This window comes from Lutra lutra, chromosome 1 (assembly GCF_902655055.1).
Source record: "Lutra lutra chromosome 1, mLutLut1.2, whole genome shotgun sequence".
Lineage (NCBI taxonomy): Eukaryota > Metazoa > Chordata > Mammalia > Carnivora > Mustelidae > Lutra > Lutra lutra.
In genome coordinates, this window is record NC_062278.1 from 8652443 (window position 1) to 8677978 (window position 25536).

General features: G+C 48.3%; 1 long non-coding RNA gene across 1 annotated transcript; it reads right to left on the reverse strand.

Annotated features, from left to right (window-relative positions):
* Positions 1 to 2502: 2502 nt before the first annotated feature.
* LOC125094917 (uncharacterized) lies at positions 2503 to 25316 on the reverse strand. Its single transcript, XR_007125781.1, has 3 exons — positions 25026 to 25316; positions 6068 to 6298; positions 2503 to 2659 (listed from the first exon to the last, which is right to left on the reverse strand). It is a non-coding gene; the product is annotated as an uncharacterized LOC125094917 (long non-coding RNA).
* Positions 25317 to 25536: the final 220 nt, after the last annotated feature.

Below are 25536 nucleotides of genomic sequence, written 5' to 3' on the forward strand. Positions count from 1 at the left end.
CTAGGGATGTAGGAACACGCAGTTAGCCTGTTCTGACGCCCATGAGATGCTTGTGTCTTTATTGCCCATAAGCACTCGAGAAAAGTTGCAGTTTTTACCAGACACACCCCCCTGCAGACGCCTGTTCAGGGTGTGTTAGAAAGGCAGGCTCGGCTCTGCAACCCACATGTGGAACCGCTTGCTTCACTGACTTCTAGAAATATCTTAGGTAGCAAGTATTTTCTTACTGCTCTGTTAGAAAAATACACGCTGGGCACACGCTGTTTGCTTTACGCACCCTTTGCTGTGAGCAAAACAGAATGGATGTGCTGGGTGGCGGGAGTGCTCGTGGCACCCAGGGCATCAGCCTGGGGAGTCTGGGGTTCTCCTGGTAAAGCAGACGCTGCACCCGAGGTGATAACCCATATGGTATTTCAGCATTTTGTGACTTTCTGCAAGTCAGTTAAGCAGCCGATGGACGGCGGCTTCCCCTCCCGTGGTGAGAAAAGGCCGGGGGCTTCTGCTTGCCGCCTTCAGTGCACCCTGCGGTCCCACCCCCCGAGGCTGAGGGGGGCACCTGGGGTCCCGCAGGGCCGTGTCTGCCGCGGTGGGACACTGGGGGAGAGCTGGGGCCTGCGGCGTGTGGGTTCCGTGGGGTCCCCCCAGCACCCACCTTCGTTCTCTGGAGTGTGTCCTCAGGGATGAAACCGGGGGCACAGGAGGCTGAGGGTGCACACACGTTCCTTAAAACCTGATTTTCTCTTTCACAAAAACAACGGCTCACTGCTTGCTTCCCAGCGAGGCCGGGAGGTGGAAGGACCCCAGCGGCAGGCAGAGGCCTCCAGCTCACTGAGGTGTGGATGTGGGAATGGCGGGCCTCGGGGCTCACACAGGGAAAACCTGCAGGGTTCCCCGGGCAGGTCCAGACGGAGGGAGGGAGGACCCACGGACTCTTTCCTCCAGCTTCTTTTTAATTCTTGCTCTCAACTCATCCCAGAAGCAGCGTTGCATGGGACATGAAGGGCACCCAGGGGAGAAAAGACGCCCCTGTATTAGATGCAGAAGTCTGTGATCCTATAAAACAGGAGTCTGGCTGAGGTTTTCTTCTGACCCCGTATCTGTAAGATTTATATTATTTTATGTGTATTTTCAGTGCTGTCTGGAGAACAACCTAAGATCTTGGACTTAGTATAGACCATTTAGAAAGATGACAAACAGCTGAATCCTGGAATGGTAGTAGGAATTTTTTTTGAGAGAGAGAGAGAGGGAGAGAGAGCAGGGGAGGGACAGAGAGAGAATCTCAAGCAGGCTCCACGCTCAGTGTGGATCCTGACACGGGGCTCGATCTCATGACCCTGAAATCATGACCCGAGCCAAAATCAAGAGTCAGAGGCTCAACTGACTGAGCCACCCAAGTGCCACAGAAATAGAGATATTATGCTAATCTGTGAATGTGACTTAAATAATGTGTGTAGAATATAATATATAATATATATGGCATATAATATACACACACACTGGTGGTCTATTAATCAGGATAACTGCAGGAACAAATTTAGGGCCAAATTTTCAGTGTGTGGCCCTGGGTAGAAAGGCCACATCATGGCAATATGGGGACATGGTCATGGTGACCCAGTGCAATGAAGGATACAAGTCCCCCTCTGGTCACATGTGGCTCTGATGTCACCTGTCCTCCACTTGTCCCCACCTCCTGCAGTGCAGATGCCCGAGGGGGTGTCTGCCTAGTCTTGGTATCATGGGTGCATGAGGCTCCTTTAGGCGGATACCTGGGTCCAGCCGCTGAAGGGCCTCAGAAACATTCATGCCAGGAGCAGCCCAGAAATGGCCGGTGTTTGAGAGAAGGACTAGGAGGAAGGTGACGGTCTTGAAATATTTGAAGGGATGGTCATGGAAAAAAGAAATTAGACTTATTTTGCCCTTCCCCAAGAGATGGGAATTGTAGGGAAGTCTGTTCAGGTTGGCATATAGGACAGTTTTGTACCATGTGATCTAATCCACGGAAAGGGTCTGTCCCCAGGAGCTGTGCGGTGACCTAGAGGGACACATTCAAGAGGACTCGGGGTCCAGGTGAACTGTTCCAATCCAAGAGCTTGTGATCTGTGGGGTTTCCTGTCTGAGAGGCCCGGAGAAAGGTACCGCCACTCCTACTCTGCTTATGGTCCCTGCATGTCAGAAAATTCTTTTAAAGAGTGACTGGAGTGTATTCCACAGTTTTATTTTTGAGCCATTTGAATAGGATTTTACTTTTTGAAGGGTTTGGGGAAATCCAACAATGTATAAAGTTTATTTTAATTTCACAAATGTTACAGATCAAAAGAATCTTCGTGGAAAAAAATACCCTAATGATCTGAGATGATCTAATCTTCGTAGCCTTTTCCCGATGGTTCCATGGCCCCAAGCAGAGGCCACACATGACCCTTTGAGATGTCTTGAGAATGACTGGATGTGTGGCCATGATCACACCAAAGCACAGGTTTTTGTTGTGTTAAAACATATTTTTACGGTTGAGAAATGATATGTAACATTTGTTGTCTTTGTCAAGGAAAAAAGGAAGGAACGCTCGTAGCAGCGGCAAGCACATTTTCCAGATACCCGTGATTCATCCACCCTGGACTTCATGAATACCCGCTTCATTTAGTTACTGCATTTTCGGCTGCAACTGAAAAAGAAATGAAAGTGGAAAAAATAATCAAAATTAATGATGGCCTCACAAAGTCATGTGCACTTTCTGAAAATGAAAACTGTCAACTTCCAAGCTGTGAAGAATTTATACTAAGGTTATGTTATTTTAAAGCATTCCTTACAGCAACATAAAACTTCAAGTTTCATGTTCCCGATGGTGAGTTAGAGTAAGCATGGTTGGCTGGTGGGGTGCCGCTGTGTTTCCCAAAGTGTGTTCCCAGGAGGGCCACAGGCTGCTCGTCCGCTGGTTCTGTGGGTTTTGTGGTCAAAAAAGTTGGGAAAGACTGAAGGCACAGTCTGATATGCACAGCCATAAATCTTGATGGCATTATCTGAGGCTCTGAGGTGTCTTATGACGTGGACCCTTGATAATATCTCTTGGAGCACAGGTTGGAAAGCTCTGGAGTAGGATTAACAGCACTGGGCTGGTTGCCAGGAGATCCAGGGCTCATCCTGGTTCTGGTCTGTGGATTTGGTCAAGCTACTTTCCCTCGTTGTGCCTCAGTTCCTCCAGGTGTATCACAGAGTTAGGGATGTGCTCTGTATGGTAGTTAAGAGTTGGTATTCACAATTATTCACTCTCCCCTCCTCTGTGACAGTATTATACACCGCTGCCCTGTTGCTTTGGGCTCACCCATGGGCTATGCTTTGGCCAATGGAACATGAGCACATGGGCTTGAGCCATGTGTGAGGACCAGCTCTGTCTAGGAAACACTGGGAGCTCCCACGAGCTCTCCTGCTCTTTTCTCCTCCTTGAGAGCCAGGACGGGGCTGCTCCTTGAGTCATGTCCTGGAGTGAGAAGACGGGTAGAGCAAGGCCACTACAGCATAGTGGACCCCATAACACAGTAAGAACAATGTCTTTGCTTCTGTAGTCCCTGAGAATTCAGGGATGGTTGTTACTGCAGCAATACTGACTAATACATCCACGCCAGTCTCCTCCAGCTCAGATACTCCAACATTCTTAAATGCATGTGAACCCTACCTGTGAGTTGTCCCCACCAGTCTCCCCAACCTTATCAGTCTCCTGCACATGGAGATGCCCATGATAGCTCTCCCACAAAATCTCCAAGTGGCCCTGTCACCTCCCTAGAGACTGAGGGTCAACAGCCTTGGGTGGAGACACAGCAAGAATCTAAGTCCACTCACTGTAGGATTTTGATGGGTTTGGGCAATTCCAAAGCCTGCAGGTACCTGAGGCAGGAGTCTAGTGGTCTGGGGCCCAAGAAGCCCCTTAGGAAGGAACCCATCCAAAGATAAGGGCCCCCAGACCTTCCAGCCCAGCCTAGAATAATAATAAGCGAGGATTCTGGAGCGATGGTTCTGGAACCTTCCAGGACTGCTTGTGTACTGGTACAGGGACACAGACAGCAAGAGCCATGGCAATGCTGAGCTTGGACACTATGTGACAGATCTGGGGAATGACTTTGCCCTTCCTCCATCAGCTTAGAGCCTTGTGGTTCCAGACACGGAAGTTGGGTCCTCAGCACAGGGTACTGGGCTGTTGACATCTTGTAAGATGGGCACAGGGAAGGTAATAAGAAAGTGGAAGAAAACCACAGGGTGGCTTGGAGGCCTGTGTCACACTCCCCAGGTGTACAGTTTAGGGGGTGCATCAACGAGGCTTGGGGGGTTCCTCCAGTAGTGGGCACAGACATAGCCAAGAATGCAGGTTGTATCATTACTGGCATGTGGGGGGGTTTTACCCCCAGGGGGTCCTGCCGAGCATAACATGCATGGAGACAGCAGCATCATAAAACCTGCCACATCTGTCCTGATGAAACACCTGGAGACACATGGAGATGTGTGAACTTTAGGAAATGCTCCCTGCAGGGTGGTTTCTACCTCACACACTGGACGCAACCTGCCTGCCCATCAAAGGGGAATTGTTAAACTGGGATCCATTCACTGATGGAACGTTCTACAGCCCCCAAAAAGGATAAACCACGTGGGAAGGGTGTTGCTGTGGAAACAAAGATCTGAGAGGCGGTGCACCATGGAAAAGGCAGATACACAATGGTATGTATCACATGGATTCTTTTTTTTTTTTTTAAGATTTTATTTATTTATTTGATAGAGCGTGCATGTGCAAGCCGGGGGAGTGGCAGGCAGAGAAAGAGGGAGAAGCAGACTTCAGGCTGAGCAGGGAGCCCGATGTAGGGCTCAATCCCATGACCCTGGGATCATGACCTGAGGCGAAGGGAGACACTTAATGACTGAGCCACCCTGGCGCCCTGCACGTGGGTTCTCTTTATTCTAATTATGCACAAACATCTACAGTGATTCTTACAGAATGGGGAGAGGAATTATAGGGACTCTTCTTTGTATGTTTGTGGACATTTTATAATGAAACACGTGCCTCCCTAAAACAAAAAAATACAGATATTTCCATTCTGGGGGGAAGAAAATGTGCCTTTTGTCCAATGAGATGCCTATAGGGTTGCCTATGAGTGATGCCTTGGCTTCCTGGCCTCTTGTGATGATGAGGAGGCCATCCTGCCTAATTTTTCTATTTGATATTGGGGTGAACACTGGGAAGAACAAATGACATTTGGATTCATGGTAGCTCATTCATAAATCTTGCCAGTAGAGGATTTTCCACATTGGCCCAAACGTAATTGATGTCCGTGTCACGTTGCTGGAACTTTAGGGGCAACACTGCAGTCACGCGAGAGTGGATTCGACTTCTGTAATCATGGGTTCCTAGCTGTGAGCTGTCCCTGTGCCATGCTTGACTTCCACAGATGACAAGGAGAGGAGGAACTCCATGGGGTGAGCTGCCAGGAGCTCGGCACTGTGCTTACCCAAGCCGACAAACGCAGGGAACGGACTGCTTGTAGATTTCCTTCTTTTTCTGTGCTTCTCCTGCCTGCACTTTCTTTCTCTTTCATATATTTTGCTTTCCTGTCTCATTTCTGTACCAATGCTCCTATCAGCCTACTGTCTTCCATAAGTTCTTTGTGTCCAGATGGACGACAATCCTTCCCTTCCCTGCCCATGGAAATGGAGAGAACAAACGGCCTGGGTTTTACTGCTCTGTCTGTGCTATCCAGGATGGTAGGCATCAGCCATATGAAATATGAGATCCAAGCCCTTAAAATGTGGCCAGTGCCAATTGAGATACACTGTAAAGTATAAAATACACACTGATTTCAGGGACTTAGTAAGAAAAATGATAAATCTTGTAAATAATTTTTATAATGATTACATGCTGAAATGATAATAGTTTGGATAAACAGGATTATAGAAAATAGGTTACTAAAATTAACTTCAGCTGTTTCTTTTTATCTTTTAATGTGGCTACTGGAAAACATAAAATGACATCTGTGGGGTGCATTATGTTTCTACTGGGCTGGACTGATCTAGATCTACCACCCTCGTTCACCTGCTTCTGGCTTGCTGCACAGATCTCCACACATCCAGTATCGGTTGTGGGGGATGGTGAGTCTGCACGTGGATGATGGCACAGGGGACACGGAGGACAGCAGTTCTTCCTGCCTCTTGGGACCTCAAGCTCTGACAGCCTCTGCAGTCTCACAGGCGTGCACATCAATGTGCCTAAATAAATGTGTTCTTATACACTTGATTCTCTCCAGCCCAAAGATGCAAGGTGGGTCTGAAGAAGGAAAGCAAGAGAAGTGAATTGTTTTTATTTTAAGATTTTATTTATTCATTTGACAGAGAGAGAGAGAGAGACAGTGAGAGAGGGGACACAAGCACGGGGAATGGGAGAGGGAGAAGCAGTCTTCCCGCAGAGCAGGGAGCCCGATGCAGGGCTCGATCCCAGGACCCCGGGATCATGACCTGAGCTGAAGACAGACGCTTAATGACTGAGCCACCCAGGTGCCCTGAGAAGTGAATTGTTAATTTGCAGGAAAAATGAATCATGCAGCCGCTGTGGAAAAGAGTATGGAGTTTCCTCAAAAAAGTAAAAAATAGAACTACCCTATAATCCCACAATTTGACTTCTGGGTATCCTTCCAAGGAAAACTAACTCAAAATGATAGGGACCCGCATGTTGACTGCAGCCTTATTTACAATAGCCAAGATATGGAAGCAACCTTAGTGTCCATCGATGGATGGATGGATAAAGATGATGTTGTGTGCACACACACACACACACATGTGTGGTATATATATATATATATACACCATATATATAATATATAAATATTTAAATAAATATATATAAATATATATACCATATATAATATATAAATATAAATATATATATATATATATATATATATATATATATATATATATATATAAAACAATGCCGTATTGTTCAATCATAAGAAAGGAAGATAATCTTCCCATTTGCAACGACGTGGATGGAACTTGAGGGCATTATGCTGAATGAAATAAGAGAAAGACAAATACTTTATGGTCTTGCTTATATATGGAATCTAAAAAACAAACAAACAAACAAACAGAACAAAACAAAAAACCCAACCAAGCTCCTAGATACAGAGAACAAGATTGGTGGTTGCCAGTGGTGCGGGGCAGCAGGTGGGGGAAATGACACCAGCTTCCAGTTATAAAATAAAGATGTCATAGGATATAAAGGACTCCATAGTGACCCTAGCTAATAATACTGTATTACACATTTGTAAGTTGCTTAGAGAATAAATCTAAAAAGTTCTCATCTCAAGAAAAAAATTTTTGTGGTTATGTATGGTGATGGATGTTGGGTAGACTTGCATGATCATTTAGCATTATATACAAATACTGAAAATCATCATGTTGTACATTGGAAGCTAATACGATGTCAATTATACTTCAATAAAAGTTTATTTTAAAAAAAGAAAAGATGAATCATAAGCTTCCTTGAAAACGTAAATGTCCCTGAGACATTGACAATGCCGTTGGGCCAAGTTTGGTAATGACCAGTGGAGTTTATCCTAACCTTGAGTCTAAGCCTTCTGTCTGTCTTTCACTGACATGAATAAGCTCCCAAGAGGAGGACACATTCTTAATCATCTCCTGTGCCCCCATTAGCTAGCTGTGGGTAGTGGGGGAAGGAAACAGTTCACAGGGTTGAATCCTATGAAGAACCGGGGCCAGGCAGCCTGGTCGGAACCCTGGCTCTGCCCCTTAACACCTGAGTGACTATGTTTTCTTATTGTGTGTATTCTTGATGATCTGGCATTTGGGGCCTTGAGCCTGGAGAAAACGCCCCTTCCAGGGCTGGCTAATTCCTAGAGTCAGTGGACGACTGTCCTACAAGCATGCCTTTGATCAGAAATGAACCAATCCAGAACCAGTGCCTCAAACATATCCTATGTTGGACTCTCAGATGTCACGCCACTCCCCCCACCATGGCCCTTTGTCATCCCAGGGCCAGGTACCTGACACCGAGGGACAGTTCCATAGCCCAGAAACTGCCATAATTATTCAAACTAGCTAATCCGAAACTCGCTTTACTCTACCTTGCCTTCTCTTCCCACAAAACCCCAGTAAGGGCTGTGGGCCAGGCTTTCCCCTTCCCTGCCCTCTGCCTCCTGACGGACCCTGGGGCTTCCCTACAGCCTGCATGGCATCTGCGCCTCCCATTTCTAGGGAACCGTGAGTACAGACTCCTCTCCAGAACTACTTCTGTGTTTGCTTACCTGACTAAAACAATCCCAGACATATCCTCAGAACATCCTATCTTCCCTAAGTCTTGGCTCCTTCATCTCTAAAATGGGGGCAATGGTGTCCCCACAACAGGGAGATCCTGTGTGTGAAGGTCACTTAGCACAGCGCCCTCTCCCACAAAGCTCAAAACATGGGAAGTGACTTTTTTAAAAAGAAGGTACCCTCCAGGAGCGCCTGGGTGGCTCAGTGGGTTAAAGCCTCTGCCTTTGGCTCAGGTCATGATCCCAGGGTCCTGGGATAGAGCCCCGCATTGGGTTCTCTGCTCAGCGGGGAGCCTGCTTCCTCCACTCTCTCTGCCTGTCTCTCTACCTACTTGTGATCTCTATCTGTCAAATGAATAAATAAAAAAATCTTTAAAAAAAAAAAAGAAGGTATCCTCCATGATTTCATTCTCTTTCTCCACTTTGTTGTGTAATTTGTTGTTGTTACACTTTTTTTTAAAAAAGACACACACAAAAAAGAAAAGTAAAAGCCCCTAACCTCAGATTTCACACACACACACACACACACACACACACACACCGGTGAGCAGTATATACTGTCCCACACGTGACCTCTAAATGGGAACATGAAATCCAAATGGCTTTGGATCCCTCCCCCGCCTGTACCTGCACACAAGAAAGGAGGAGGGAGCATTTCCCCCTCCTTCTTCCTCCAGAATCTTCCTGCCCATCCATGAGGGCTGTCTGGGAGGGGTCATGGGAAGGGACATGGCAGACACTTCAGGAAACAGCAATGACCAGTTGAGAGGAACGACCTCATGGCCATGGACCACCAATTCCCACCAAAGCCTGAGCTGGCCAAAGAATATGAAAATTCCGTTCTGCTCTAGAGGTACAGCCAAAAAGTTCACTTATAGACTTGAAAGAAGAGAGTAATATTTGAATATTTTAATAAATCACAGAAAAGTGGGATTTCAAAGGGCCAATGGAAGGAAAAAATGAGAAAGTGATGTGTCTCAATGATGGAGGAAACAAAATAAAATAACAATAAATGAATAATAAATTAAACTAAAAATAAAATAAAATAATCCTTGGAGGGATGGGAGCAGAGGACCCTCCATGCTGTAGGCTAGTGCGTTCCATCAGAGTTGATCCCCTTCTCTTGACTGTCCAGCTTGGCCCATACAACACGATTCTTGTGCAGAATTTATATGATGACATCAAATTTCCTGGTTAGAAAGGAATGAAAACTCTATATATATTAGCTGTAAGTTACAAGGTCAAAGGAAATTTTTGGACAGATACTTAACTATATTACGAGAAACGTCTGTTTGTTGTAAAATCAGGTAATCACCTTATAATGAAAAGGAGGATTTCAAAAATTTTTTTTCCACTTACAGCAGAATGTCTTCAACCAAATAAGTTGAATTGGCTTTTCATGATTATATATTTCAGTCAGCTGCTTTAAGCCCTTTCTGGATCAAGGCAGGGTACAATAAATAACGTACATTTTAAGTTAAATCTGGAAAATATCACGGTAAGCCTGCTAGTTAGAGCCTGGGCCACATAGGTAGGTGTTCAAGAAAACCCAGCAATGGTTGTGTCCATGTGGCAGGCAAAGAGGGTTGGCAAATGTTTTAAAAAGGAAAAAGCAGGCCTGAGACCTCCGCCAATCCATCACAGAGCTCAGTTTCTACCTCCCTGGCTTCCACTGAAACCAGACGGACCCCAACCAGAGCCCTGGTAGAACCCTGTGGCTGAGCATCCACAAGAGTTTCTGAGGTCAGATTAGTCAAACCCATTCTTTTGCAAACACAGCACCAAACCCCCCCACTCCCCACCCCCCCCACCCCCCCGCCGCCCACCCCCACCCCACCCCCCACCCCCGGGACCAAGCTGCCTCCCTCTGTGCAACATCCTTTCAGGGGAGTAAGGAAAATCTCTGACCTGCCCGGATCTAGGGAAGTCTCGACACTACCCAGCTAATTCTGTGTCGCCCCAATGACAGAGTTAGAGTGACAAGGTAGGGCCATCCATAGATGGAAGAGCTCAAGGACTGGGTTAGACACGGGGCAGAATGCAGAAGGAAATAATCTGAGTGTCTTCAACCACTGCCTAAAGCTGGACAACCCACCCATTGATAAGGGATTACAAACCATGATCAATGGCGCAAAGGAGACAGTTTCATTACAAACCATGATCAATAGCGCAAGGGAGACAGTTTCATCCTGATCAATTTATGGCCCTCGTAAGGAAACAATAGAAGTCCCGCACGGACTTCTGCAGAGAGCATCCAGTGGATTTTCGTCTACTGAACCCATGCTTTCCTGCCAAGGGGCTGCACCCTATGCCGATCCAACAAAAACACATTTGAGAACACACCCGGCACCTTTTAAGCCGACGGAGGAGACAAGAAAGTTGGAACAGTAAGGCTTAAAATAAATGTTGGTCTGTGGAACCATTAATAAAAAATGGACTGCCTTTGGCATGGATTTGTCCCACTGTCTTTGGCTGAGTTGAAAACACTAATAAAAAAAATAATGTATCTCTGAATGTAAAAACCATATTACCCCAGTTCTAAAGATTTCTCCTGTCAGGGAACCCCAGGGAGTTGTCAAAAATAAATAAAAATCTAAGCTAAAGAAAAAGTCATTGAGAAGGTGGGATATGGTAAGAGCTTTATATGTGGCACTCAGGAATGCTGGGTTGACAGATGTAGCTAATTCTGCAAGAATAACTTCCTATTTGAATAACAAGTAAAAGGTGCTTAAAGAGAGAAAGGTTATATTTTACTTCAACAAGTACAGCTTTTGGTGAGTGTTACATCAATATTGATTAAAAGCCCTGTGTTTGATTCCTTCACTCGGACAGATAGAATAGGTCATCAGAGCCTTTCTTCCTTGGCTGCTATATTACAGAGATCAGATTTGCCAAGGCTCCTCTGCTATATTCAAGGGAAACCAGGAGTTTAGATTTTATATTATTTTAATGCAAAAAGTGTGTGGGGGGTGGGGAGGGGAGTTGTTGTTAGTTTAGCATCTGGTTTGGCTTGCATTTTACAGTGTTTTTAATGAGGACTATCAGCACAGTGCGGTTTACCATCTACAGAGTGTGATGTGTGATGGGTTTCTTTGGGGCCAGATCCTAAGAAATGACTCATCCTCCTGGAGGGTGAGTCTTGAGGAAAGAGCTAACAGGGATATTCCTGTCGCTTCCCAAAGGCCCTTTACCAGACAGAAATGTTTTTATTTTATTTTAAATTTTATTTTTTATAAACATATAATATATTTTTATCCCCAGGGGTACAGGTCTGTGAATCACCAGGTTTACACTTCACAGCACTCACCATAGCACATACCCTCTTAATCCCACCCCCCTCAGACAGAAATGTTTTGTGCAAGACTTCGCAGAGAGGTCGTGCCGGACAGTCAGAAGGATGCCCAACCCAGAAAACCAGTTGTGTTGAAAACTCCCCTGCTCAAAACCTTATAACTTTCTCCTTTTAGTTCCTGCTCTTTTAGGAAGGCACTCTAGTGCCTGCCTGTCAGTCTTTTAATACTGATACTGATAATGGTAGTAATAATACCACTAATGAGAATAATGGTACTAGTAGTATACCAGTTAGCCATTGCTGTATAACAAAGTGCCTCAACACTATGCAGCCTAAAACAACCATCATTTTATTATAGCAACCAATTCTGTGAGTCATAAACTCAGACGGGGCTGGGCTGGGTGACTCTTTGGTTGCACGTGGTACTGTTGGGTGGAGGTCCTTGGTGGCACTCACCTAGCCAGTGGGCTAATCTGGAGGGACTATGATGTCTGGCACTATGCAGGGATGGGGAAGGCTGGACTCGGCTGAACTGCGGTCCGGAGCGCCCCCACTTGGCTGTCTCAGGGTAGCTGATCTCCCCAATCCTAGCTCAGGGCTCCGAGAGCAAGGGTCCCCATGAACAAGGAAGAAGGGCACAAACTTTCATGACGCAATGTCAGAATTCACACCTTTTCTGTATCCCAGTGGTTAAGGGAGTCAGAGAGCTCACCCAGACTCAAGCAGAGGAGATGAAGACTTACATTCCCTCTTACTCTGCCCCTGCAAAGGAAGGAGTGAAAAATATTATAGCCCTGTTTTAAAATCACCACAAACATACATGTACCCCTATGTTGATTGCAGCATCATTTACAGCAACAAAGTTATGGAAACAGCCCAAGTGTCCATTGACAGATGAATGGATAAAGAAGATATTATATATATATATATATATATATATATATATATATATGTATATGCACACACACACACACACATATTCTTTTTGCGACTGCTTAATATCCCATCATATATTTCCATTAATATATATAATATATTATATATTATATATTATATTATTATATATTATATATATTATATATTTTTATATAATATATAATATTCCTTACATATAAAAATATATATATATTTATATATAAATATATATAATGGAATTTATATATATATATAAATATATATATATAAATATATATAATGGAATAAATATATAAAATGGAATTTTAAGCAACCATAAAGAGAATGAAATCTTGCCATTTGCAATGACGTGAGTGGAGCTCGGAGAGAATCCTGCTAAGGGGACTAACTCAGACAAAGACAAATACCAGATGATCTCACTCTTATGTGGAATTTAAGAAATGAGACAAAGGAGCAAAGGAAAAAAAGAGAGAGAGAGAAAGAGACAGACCATGAAAGAGACCCTAAACAACAGAGAACAAACTGATGGTCACCAGGGCAGAGGGGATGGGGGATGGGGGAAATAGGTGATGGGGATTAAAAAGAAATCAAGCTCTGAATCACTGGGCAGTGCACAATAAAAATAATAGTAGCTTATATCTTATTTTATTTTTTTAGAGAGAGAGCACGTGGGGTTGGGGGAGAAGCAGAGGGCAAAGGAGAGAGAGAATCTCAAGCAGACTCCATGCCCAGCGTGGAGCCCAATGCAGAGCTCGATCTCACAACCCTGAGATCATCTCCCGAGCTGAAATCAAGAGTCAGATGCTCAACCGACTGAGCCACCTGGGTGCCCCAGCTTATATTTTTAGAGCGTTGACTACGGACAACAAAATGGTCTGAAGGCTTTATTCATAGTTCTCACCACCGTTGTAGGTGTTATCACCGTCCCTGCTTGCACAGAGAAGGGACTTGTTGCTTTCTCTCCGCTTTCCAGCTTACATGTGCCAGAGCCCAGATGAGAACTGGGAGTCAGTTTCGGGATCAGCTGTCGGCCACCGTGCCCAGAGTGGAGTGTCTGGTCAGGGTGGGGAGTTTAATATGTCTGTAGTTCTCATTTGAAAAAGGAGATAAAATTAGGTGCTGAGAATGGTGAGCAGAGGTGGTCACTGAATGGTGCAAAGGTCTGGATAATTACAGAAGTGATAAACAAACAGATAAATAACATTACCAGAAGCAGCAAAAGCCAGCATTCTCAGAGCACTTCTTATGTGCCAGGAATCTCTTCGTATTCCTCCGTATTTGGAAAGTTTGCCATGCCAACCACGTTTGTGTTATTTAACTCTTAAAATGGTCCTCTGAAATCAGTGCGATAGTCCGCATCCCGCTGATGAGAAAAATGAAGAAGAGAGAAGTTAATGCACCAAAGTCACACATCTGGGAAACCAGGGTGGAGGGATTTGTACCCTTACAAGGTTGTTTTGAAGTTCAAGTCAGAGCGGGTGTGAAAGCCCTTTTTAAGAGGGTAATTTCTTTATAGCCATCCTGTTTTATAAAGAATTGAAGGTGGTTTTGTCAAGGGCATAAAGTGGTACGTGAAACCAGGGGGTATTGTCTCCCATTGAAGCCAGAATGATTCCAAGACATATGCGACTCCCCCACGCCCCTGCTCAACACCCACAACACTTCCATTGCTGTAACCAGAAAGCCCGTAACCCTTTGCAACAAAACGGAGGCAACTGTCTTCCTTGGGGTTCCAGGGAAACCTCATGTGGCTGCCCCGCCTGTGGGACCATTCCTCAGGGACATGCCCAGCTGTGCCGCCCTGGGGACCAGGACTGCCAGGGAGAGACAGACCCACAGGCCCACAAAGGGGGTTTGTGCTGTGACACGTGAAACAAAGCCTCCCGGCTTCCATACAAGTTTGCAATGAAGTCTACATTGTTTGCGGAGCCTTCCCTGGGTGTCCTACATGTAATTTCAGTTTTCCATCCTTATATTATTTTCCTTCGCACATACCATTCTTCCTCTTTATGGACTGTCCCTTCAGTGGAATGTCAGCTCTGTGGGAGCAGATATTTCTTTTTTTTTTGTTTTTGTTTTTGTTTTTGTTGGGAGCAGATATTTCTGTCTCTCGCTTTATCCCCAGCTCCTAGAAGAATACCCAGAATGTAGGAGGGACTTGATAATTAGATGGATGATGTCATTGCCCACGGAATTGCTCATAGCCATAGTGGCCCCATGCAGGTGGCCCAGAGTTCCAACCATTCAATGGCCATAGGAAGGACTCATTAGTTCAATGAATGAATACTTTTTTTAAAAAAAAGATTTTTTTATTTATTTGACAGACAGAGATCACAAGTAGGCAGAGAGAGAGGAAGAAGCAGGCTCCCTGCTGAGCAGAGAGCCCGATGCGGGACTCGATCCCAGGACCCTGGGATCATGACCTGAGCCGAAGGCAGAGGCTTAACCCACTGAGCCACCCAGGCGCCCCAATGAATGAGTACTTTAATATACGGGGATTTTTTTTATGGTGGGTTGGTGTTTGAGGAGAGTCCCATCCTAAATTTTTTTTTTTAAGATTTTTTATTTATTTGACACAGAGAGAGATCAGAAGTAGGCAGAGAGGCAGGCAGAGAGAGAAGAGGAAGCAGGCTCCCTGAGGAGCAGAAAGCCCGATGCGGGGCTCGATCCCAGGACCCTGGGATCATGACCTGAGCCGAAGGCAGAGGCTTTAACCCACTGAGCCACCCAGGCGCACCCCATCCTAAATTTTAAAGCAATTGAGGACACAGGAGGGAAGAGAGAAAAGGTAGGAGAGCAGAGGAGTTGCAGATGGCTGCTATGGTCAGAGTTGGGCAGGATGTGAGCAGCAAGAAGCTTCCAGAATCAGACCAAGGCCTTGTTACCAAAGTGCATCCTCTAGACCCGCAGCATCGATATCCCCGGGAGCTACTGAGTAGTGCCCAAGCCCCAGGGGATTTATGTGCATTAAAGTCTGAGAAGCACTGGGTGAAGGTGTCACCGAGGCAGGACCTCCAGAGGAAGAGCGGGAGGGAGCCATCTGCTGTGGAACACTCTCCTCTGAGAAGCAGAGTGCAGGCAGGGCAAAAGCTCGGGAAGCCCTGTGGGGAGCGAAGCCTGCTCTGCTCCAGGCCGCAAGGCAAAGTGAAAGGAAGCAATGAAACCCTTCGGATTGGGGATGGAGAAGAACCTAGAAAGTGGGTACCCAACCTAGCCCCTCGCTAGTGTCCTTTGCACCTCCCTCCTGTGCCCTCCAGACACCCCCAACATAAACCACCCACTTCTACCTCCCTCCCACCCACTCAGAGCAGGGAAATGGCCCTTTCCTGTGTGATAGATGTCCTCCTTCCCTTTATTCTTCCTCTCCTGCCTCTCTCCCCTCTCCATCTTCTAGCCAATTCTGTCCACCTTGGAGGTCTCCACTTCACAGTCCCCTCCTCCAGGAAGACTTCCCTGACTAGTTCTCTTCTTGGTTCCCTGGGCCCTAGAACTCTGATTCCTGCAGCTTCTCACTCTTGCAACTACTCATCACACTTGACCTTACATGTTCGATGCGGATAATTCCTCACGTGGCTGGAAGCTTTGGGAAAACAAAAGCTATATTCCCAGCACCAGGGCCAGTAGCGCTCAACACGCATTTGTTCAACAAATGAATAAATGAATGAACAGTCTTTAAGACTTTGCCCAATTGGTTCACTGGAGAATTACATTTTTTCATGAGCACTCTAGAAGATGTTCAGTCTTCACTTTTCTTTCTGGCTAACAGAACCCCAAATCCGTTCAAGTGTTGGGCAAGCCTGGGGGAGGCCTTCCTCCCTGCCCTAGAGGACGAATCGTGACCGGAGATCCCAGGCCTCTTTCTGTTCTGCTGCCCGGTGGTGAGGGTGTGTCCTAGGTCTGGTTCAAAAGACATAAGGGGAAATCGCTGGGGCTCCTGAAGGAGATGTCCTTCCCTAATAACAGGGGGCCAGAGGGTGACCAGCCTGCCCGAGTCTGCCTGGAACTTTCCGGGAAGGCCCCCCCCTCCAGTCCTGCACAAAGGGGGGCTGGTTGGTCACTTTAGATGCTGACCACCTTTTCTTTCTCGTTGGAGATCTTGTATCTGCAGCTGCCAAGGCATCTTACACCCATGAGGGAACAAACTGAAGGATGAAAATCTAATAGGAAATACCTAAGCAGACTCAGAGTCCTCCATGATCTCACTGAGTCACATGAGAGTGACCCTGGGAATTCACAACTTCCCAATTCTTGTTATTGCCATAATTGACCGTCTGGATTTCGTAAGCCCGTCTTCGGTGGATTTGCCATCACTTGAGGCTGAAAGCGATCCCAACTCATACAATCAATAGACTGTAGGGGGGAAATGCCGGCAAAATTAAGACCAGTCGAATAGAAGTAATACGGAAGGCAAGATCTTTGGGTGCTCCAAGTTCTGTGAATGTGTCGGCCAACAGTGGGAGACATTTGGATCCGGGTCTCAGGTTGGAAACAGCTCAGGCATCTTGTTGTCCTAAGTGCCTGCCACACACCCCATCTGTTCAAATATTGTCAAACAGAGAAATCCTGTGTTGAAAAACTCCCGCACAATGAAACTGCACGTTTTACCTGCTGCAACAGGCAGAGGCATTATTGGAGAATTTCCACGGAGCAAATAAGCCTTCACATTTCATTTGGTAAGCCGTGTGTGCAGCGCCCATGAAAAGCTGAGTCACGTGCATTATTTTGTCTTGTTGATGCACACATTTTTCAGGGCCCAGCAGTGGTGTGGGTGTGATTTGGCTCTGTTGAAAAATCCTCTGCCCTTCCCCGTAAGTTTAGAAACAAAAGTACTCTCTTTCCATGTCTCTCATCACCCTTTCCTCGGGAGCCTTCCTGTGAGCGGCTTGATTGAGAGCTCTGAATTCAGAGGGGGGCGGGCAGGAACGCCGGGATTGCTAGCCCTTCCCTTCGCATTCACCTGCGAGAAATGTCGTGTGCCCTTTGCCTGGTCTCCAAGTTAGAAGCCTCCTCTGGCTCTTCATTCCTCGTTCCCCTGGGAGGGTGCTGATGACTTCCCTCGGCAAGGACAAGCAGCAGACGTCAACTCGCAGTAGACGTCAACTCGCAGTTGAAATCAAACAGATCATCTAGAAGGTGCAATTTGTGATATGTTCCTAAATCTGGTACAGAACCCAAGTGGGGTGGTCAGTCTCGGCGCCACTGACCCCTCCGGGGTGGGGGGGTAATCCTGTCCAGTGTAGGATGTTTACCAGCAGCCCTGGCTTCCGTCCCCTAAGTGCCACCAACACTCCTCTCCCCAGTTGTGACGATCAGGTGTTTCCAGATTGCCAAACATCCCCTTGGCCGAGGCAGGAGCTTGTTAAATCAGCCCTGGTTGAGATACTCCGATTTAGGGGAACAGAGAATTTATAAGACAGAAGTTACGAGGGTCATCGAAGCTCACCAAGTCATTCTAGGGATGGAGTTGTGCATTTGGGCGACGTTGACATTAGCGACCGTCATGGCCCCGAGGTCCAATCAGCTCAATTTAGAGTGACTATGGGAGGAAGGTGGGAAAAAGGAGAGGTCAGTTTGTAAGTCCTTTGTGTTTGATGAAAACGTCCTGAGTCCCCGCCCACTTAGCGTACTCCTGATTGCCAAGTACTGTCTGTGTAATTGTTGGCGCAAGGGAACCAGACACCGGTGGAGGGGAGGCTCCCATTTGCTGAAGCCTCTTGTTAGTCTAGTGATCTTAGAGCCACGTGGGCCCCTGCAGGTTAGAGAGGAAGGCCTGGGAGGGAGAAGACAGCAGGTCTGGCCCTGCTCTTCAAAGGGAGTGGATTCCAATGAGGTCAAGGCCATTGGAATGCATCAGTTGCCCCATTATTCTATTAACCAACAGGTGTGGGTGTTGAGCCCTGAGTGACACTAATGTCGCTCTAGTGCAGGGACCTAGACCAACCTGGGGAACCCCTGAGAGTTCACAGGCCAGCTGGGGAGCCAGGATGCAGAGAGGAGGGAACAGCAGGACATGCAGACCCACAAGGGGCAAAAGGGGCCGGTGCTGGGAGCTTGCAGGGGAGGCTTCCGCAAAGCTGGAGGCTGGAGGGGGCTGGGCGAGGATCCCCAGAGGAGGTGAGAGCTGAACTCAGCCCCACAAGCTGCACAGAGCTGGAAAGAGCATGAGCGGAGGCCAGCAGGGAAAGCAGGGTCAGGTGGGACACATTGGCCTCGGTGTCCTTTCTGGGTACCGTGACTAAGCTTGAACAGAGCCGGTCATTCATAGGGGGGACTGGTGGGAGAAGAAGTGGAGGGGGACAGCAGGGTCAGTGTTGGGGAGCCTTGAGTGCCAGGCCAAGGAGGCTGAGGTCCTGTATGAAGTCAGGGAGGGAACCATGGCCGGGGACCCGCACAGGATCAGGGCTTGCAAACACCAAGTGAGTGACCGAGTGAGTGGGATCTGGGCCAGATGGCAGGGCTCCCACCGGAGGCCAGGCCCAAGATCAGCTTACACCAGCCCAGCGTCTCCCTGAGGAGCCAGCCCCTGCCCCTCCATGGCCCCCACACACTCCCTGGTTGTGTTCCTTCCATTTTAATGGCAGTAAACAAAACACTCCTCCACAAAGGGCCCAGTGTGTGCAAAGCAAGGGGCTGCATGTTTCTCAGCATCACACCCCATTTATCCCATGCGAGAACGGCACCCCCATCTGGAAGTGGGGAGCTGGGCAATTATCAAGAGAATGTGATCGATGGAGACAACCAATTGGGAATAATTAGGTCAAAAGCCCCTCTGTTTCCTAAGCACCACTTGGCTGTGGTTGAGTTTCTGCCAGAGTCATCTGGAGATTGGCCTGGGTTCTGCTGGCCCCTGGGCATGGGGGTGTGGGCAGGCCTGGGAGCCCACACAGACCCCGGGCCCCTCCTGGCTCTGGGGAGACAAGGGTGGGGCTTCTGAGGTCTGGGACACGGTGGGAAGGCAGATCCCGCGTCCAGGATTCAAGTCCTAGGGGCACGTTTGGAAGCTGCCTCCTCTGGGTCCCTGGGCTCTTCAAGGTGCTGTGGCGGCAGGAACCAGGCTGGGTTGCTTCTCTGGCTCTTGGTGCTACCTGGCAGCATTTTGGGTTTTCTTATAGCCCCTCCCTGTAGGATGCGGTGTGTGGGATGGGCTGGAGGGTTTGTCTAACGGAACAGGCACCCCGGATCGTGGTTTCCCTAACCCCATGGCTCCGTGTTCAGGAGTGGGTGGTGCCCAGCTTCCCCGTAGGAGATGCTTCTTTCCAGGGAGGATGCTGGCTTCCCAGCACTCACCCCTGTCAGCTCTCCAGATGCAGTCTGGGTGGGGTGGGCTCCAGCTGGAACCAGTGACCTTACACAGATCAGTCTCTGTTCCCTGGGGCTGGCTGTCTTTGTCACAACCACATAGGGAGGCTTTCCTGCCTGGGGAGGGATGCCACACTGGCCAGGCTGTGGGATCTTGGTGGTGTTTGCCTTCCTGTGAGCAACTGGGCCACCTCATTCAAAGCACAATTTTCATAGCCCACAGGCCAACGTCCCAGAGGCCGGGGTATGAACGTAATTAAAACAGAGTCCCAGCCGTTCCAGAGCATAGAATGTTGTTTGGAACAGATGGGCTTACTAAGAAGTGGTGCAAGTTGGTGAGTGTTTCACAGTGCGGTGGGGGCAACTGCCCACATGGGGAGTCAGAACCGGCCCCTCATGAAGACAGGGGCAGGGGCCTCCCTCACAAAGAGGGGGGCATTCTTGGAGGAAGGGTCTAGAATTGCATCTAGGTGGGAAAAGGATTCAGAGTGGGGCTGGTGGAAGGGGAGGGAGAAGGGTAAGGGGACCATTTTCCATCTTGGAGTCCCACCACCCAAAATTCAGATTTTCAGGAGAGAGACTGTCGGGGGCCAGCTCTGACCCATCCCGTGCCCAACTCTTGAACCAGGAGTACCTCTGAGCAGCAGCCAAGCTTGCACATGGGGTGGTTCCCCGGGAGAAGTATCCAAGGTGCTCCTGGCATCCTGGAGGTGGAGTGCTGGTTGTGGAGGAGTCACAGGGGAAGGACATTTGTCCCTGGGGGCAAGGAGAGGTAGAGAGTAGGCAGCTCATTTGGCCACAAGAACAGGAGAGCCCAGGAACTCAGGAGGCAGGAGACACTAGTGGTGACAATGGCCTACGTCTTCCATGGGGGGGGGTCTTCCTTTCCAGGATCGCTGTTGGTATTGGCTATCTTTTACGGAGCATGAGTCCCTTTACTAAGGATCCTTAATATACTAAGAAGATCCATGATTCTGTAAAGCCAGTGATCTTTTCTCATTTAACCGATGAGGAAACCAAGGAAACCCGGAGATGCCAAGCTGCCCCCTTGATGCCCACGTGTCCCTGCTGAGACGACTGCATCCTCCTCTGGATAGGCCACTGAACTCAGTTAAAAAAATAATATATCACTAAACTCAAATGTTCTTGAAAATGCCATGTTACCCTTTCCAGGAACGGTGATGGGTCCAGGTAGTGCCTTAAAACCAGGCTTAGGGGGGCGCCCGGGTGGCTCAGTGGATTAAGCCTCTGCCTTCAGCCCAGGTCATGATCTCAGGGTCCTGAGATCGAGCCCCACATCGGGCTCTCTGCTCAGCGGGGAGCCTGCTTCCTCCCCCCACCACTCTCTGCCTGCTTCTCTGCCTACTTGTGATCTCTGTCAAATAAATAAATAAAAATTAAAAAACAAAACAAACAACAACAACAAAAAAAACAGGCTTAGGACCCAGCTCATCGGCCGGGGGAGCTGCTCTTCACCTGGAGCCCCAGTGACACTTGTGGGTATTAACAGGACTTATGTGCCCTTGTTCAGAGCAGGGGAGGGAAATCAAGTATGCGGACAAATAACCAGCTGGGTTGGATATACAATGAAGGCAGGCATACTTACTCTGTTTTGAAATCATTTCTTAGTCTTTTCTTTTTAAGATTGTATTTATTTATTTGTTTATTTATTATTTGAGAGGGAGAAAGAGAGAGAAAGCAAGAGCATAAGAGCAGGGAGAGGGAGACACAGATTCTCTGCTGAGCAGGGAGCCCAATGCGGGACTTGATCCCAGGATGTCAGGATCATGACCTGAGCAGAAGGCACAGACTTAACCAGCTGAGCCACCCAGGCATGTCTATTTCTTAGTCTTGATCCTACATTCTCACGGGTCAATAATCTAAAAAACAGAGGAAAATCCGGAGAGAACGCTCTGGCCTGCCTCATGCCCACTCCCTACTCCCTCTCCTTTCATGCGTCTTTTCAGAGTTCCCTCAGAAACCATGATTTATCTTCGAGGCTGTAGATCACCTACTCAGGAAACTCAGTGTGTTTAGTGAGTGTGGAACACAGTCTTCCACTCAGAAAAGTCTCCCTCTCAGCCACCCGAAGGAGTTTAAAAACCCTGTTCTGGAGAATCTTTGCTCTGAGGGAAAAACACTTAACTTCATACCTTTGTTCATCAAAGAAACTGAAGGGAGATCGAAGGTCTCGTTCTTAAAAATGCAATCTGTCGTCTAGGAAGAGACTCTTTCTTTGGCTTCGAAACACTGCTGTTTTGTCTAATAGCCAGAAAATACATTAATAAAGCCCAAGGGATCCTTTGCATTTCGAACTGCCTCTGTCGTAACAAGATCCCCAGATGCCCAGTTTCCCTCCCTGCTGTAGACCCTTCTATCACTGGTGTAGCCACTGGCGCTGGTCCTATCTGGGCCACTGAAGGAGCACCAGAATGGAGGCAGACGCAAGAGCTCCTGAGTCAAGAAACTGGAGGTTGTTCTTTCCTATGAAGTAAAATGAGCAGAATCTTCCCTCTCTTCATCTATACAGGCTTGGCACTCTCTCAGCAAGAGGTAGTAATAAAACATTCTCCAAACAAGGCCAGTGTCTGAGAGTTTATAAACGACACACCAGAGAGGGTGCATTCCTTTGGGAGGTTCTGGGTTTTTAATGAGCAGCAGGATGCTCTAAAGAACTTGTAGGGAATGAGGAACAGCCAGTGTTGCCAGCAGCCAAGACATGGAGGCCACGGTGACCGGTGACCAGTGGAGTAGCTGAAGCGCCATCCGCCTCCCTTGGGGTAGAAGGTAGGAAGAGCCCAAGAGACCCTATCGTAAAAGCGGAAAGGAGGTCCACCTTGCTTTGTTCCAGGACTCCAACAGGAAAGCTTCTGACCTTTTAAACTCATTGGCCAGGGGTTGGCAAACTATGACTTGTGGGACAAATCTGGCCCACTGCATATTTCTATCAATAAAGTGTTATTGGAACAGAGCCATACCCCTTTACTTATGGATGCATCAGCTGTGGCAGAGACCCCTGTATGGCATGCAATGCCCAAAATACTTACCATCTGGCTCTCAATAGAAAAAACTTCGTTGACCCCTGTTGTAGGCAAAAAAAAAAAGGGGGCATCGCCTGTAAAGGAAAGGTAGGAGGCATTTTCCTGGGCTGTGAGATTACTGGAGGAACACAGAGAATGAGAAATATGGCAGGTGATTTCTCTTTTTGGAGACTCCCCAGCGGGACTGTTTGGAGGAAGCTCTAGCCCTGGCTTGTGGTGTGAACTTTAGTTAGACCAGGCAGGAGATAGGCGTTCCAGGGATACAGGTGGGAGTTAGAGGGAGAAGGGCAACGGGGCTGTCTCAGGGATGCCTGGGATCAGAGAACCTTCAGAGCTGTTTTGTCTCCAGCAGAAACTCTACAGATGTGTGGCCTTTAACCCCAGCTACCTGGGGGTCCTCAGAAGATGGGGCTCTTAGTGCCAGTGCCTCAGACCAGGTCAGTCCCAGACCATCTTCAAACAGCTCCTCCTCATTCAGCCAGTAACCTCGGTGTCACTCTCAGGGGAATGGTTCTGTCCACAGCCAACAGGGGTGCAGTGGGGCCTCTGAGGGTTTGACCCCCTGCCTGGGTCAGGAGGAGGAGGCTCCTTAGGCAAAGAGGAGGGCTGCAGAGCTGGCAGGGCTCTCCTCCGGGAGGAGACAGAGTTGAGCTGATGAGCCTCCGGTGTTGGGTCCCCTGACTGTGAATAGCATCGGGGACTGGTGTCACACCCCAGTCTCATAATAATATACTAAAAGAGTCCCCTTAACCATCGGGGTACACATACGGGTTTCCCCCTGGGGTGGGGAAGAAAGGAATAGAGTGAGAGAGGAAGGGAAGTAAGAGGGAGTGGGGGAGAAGGGAGAGTGGGAGAAGCAAAGAGCCTTGAGGAGTGGGGGAAGGGAAGAAAGGGTGTCCTTCCACCAAGGATGGGCTTCAGAGCCCGACTGTCCAAGCTGTGACAGACGCTCTCAAAACTCTGATGCGATGACTTCTGACGCAGTGAAGCGCTCTTGGTTATGGACAAAGCAAAACAGAGTCTTTCTTTGATTTATCCAATGTTTGCATTCCCTGAAAGTGTGGCGCAAAATTCACCTTATATGGAGTTAGTCTCCAGGCTCAGGCACTCGTGTAGGTTTTCACGTACACGAATGGTGCGTGGGACAAACGGCCAGTTTTCTGTCGAGCGCTGCTCTTCTGCACCGCCAGGTCCCAGGCTGCTGTCGCCTGGAGGCCACTAGCCCATTTTCCCTGCACCCTAAGGGTGCCAACCAAAAACACCTTCGCCGATCTGCAAAATAACCCCTAGGGGGCAGTACCGCCCCTGCTGAGAACAGAGATCTTCTGGCTCCTCACTCCCATGCCAGGCCCTGTGCCAGGCTGGGAGTACAAATGAATCTAGTTTGGTGCCCAGCCCACGAAACATTACATGAGGGTTGCCAGATTTAGCAAGTAAAAATATTGCCTGGGACATACACCAAAAATTATCGGTTGTCTCTTTGAAATTCAGATTTAACAAGATGCCCTGTATTTGATCTGGCAACCGTCCTGGTCATACAGAGACCAGGAGCTGTGATGACAGTGCTAGCACAGGGACTGAGGGGACTCAGAGGAGAGGTCTGCAGGAACGGAGACTTGGTGACGGTTTCTGGCATTGGCGATCCATCGTCGCTCCTTGAGTGCCCACCTAAGCCAAGGGTGCACATCGTTTTCCCCAGCTGGCCAGTGAGGCCACCAAGGTACTAAGAGGTCACCTGACTCCTCTGAACACACATCCAGTAAAGTTGGGGTCAAGGGGACGCTGATAGAGCGCTCCCTATGACCGTCTACACCCCAGGGTTGGGAGAGGGCGGTGGGGAAGGGCAGGTGTGGAAGAGGCCTGGCGGGAAAACTACCACTGGATGTGGCCTCCTGAGTGTCAGGAGCCTGGTTGAGAACTGGGATTTAGGGAGAGCGGGCTTAGAAACAGGGGTGAGGGTCCGCAGGGCTGCAGAAGCCAGGTGCTTGGAGCGTGAGAAGAAAATTGCTTTCAAGTTTTCTTGCACCAAGAAGGGTGCCCCCCCCACACACACCAAGAGAAAAGGATAAAAGGTATGTACATGGTCTGAGGTCTCCCCTCACAGGTGCCTCCAGCCCAGCCCAGCCCCCAAAGTCCTGCACACTCAGCTTCCCGGCCCTGACACCGCCTCCTTACCAACCCCTTCCTCTTCAGGGACGAGGCCAGGACATGCTCCTGAGATGCTGTGGGATCAGCCCGAGCTTGAGGACCGCTCAGGAAGCCACGCGCTGGGGAGAAGTTTCTCCCCTTCAGGAGTGGGTCTTCCGGGTTTACAGGTGGCTCCTCACAGATGGGGTGCTCTCTTAACCATGGGTGAACGAAGGTACTCAGCGGGGTCCCCGCAGTCCCTGCGAATGCCCCCTCACACAGACAGAGAGCACAGGGAAGCTGCTGGAATCAGCAGGCCTCATTCTTAGCTGAGGTGTGTTCTTATTTGCACATGGCTTAACTGCACCCGCTTCCACGGAAACTCAGAGGTCGTATCTTTGGGGGATGAGCTCACAATGAGTCTTGGAATGTTCTCTCAAATAACAGGAGCTGAGACCTTGTTCTAGACCGACAGCTTCCTCACGTCACAGCTGGAGGCTGAGGTCTCCACTGTGAGCAGTTGAGTGGGACACTCAGGAGATCATGTCCTGTCACCCTG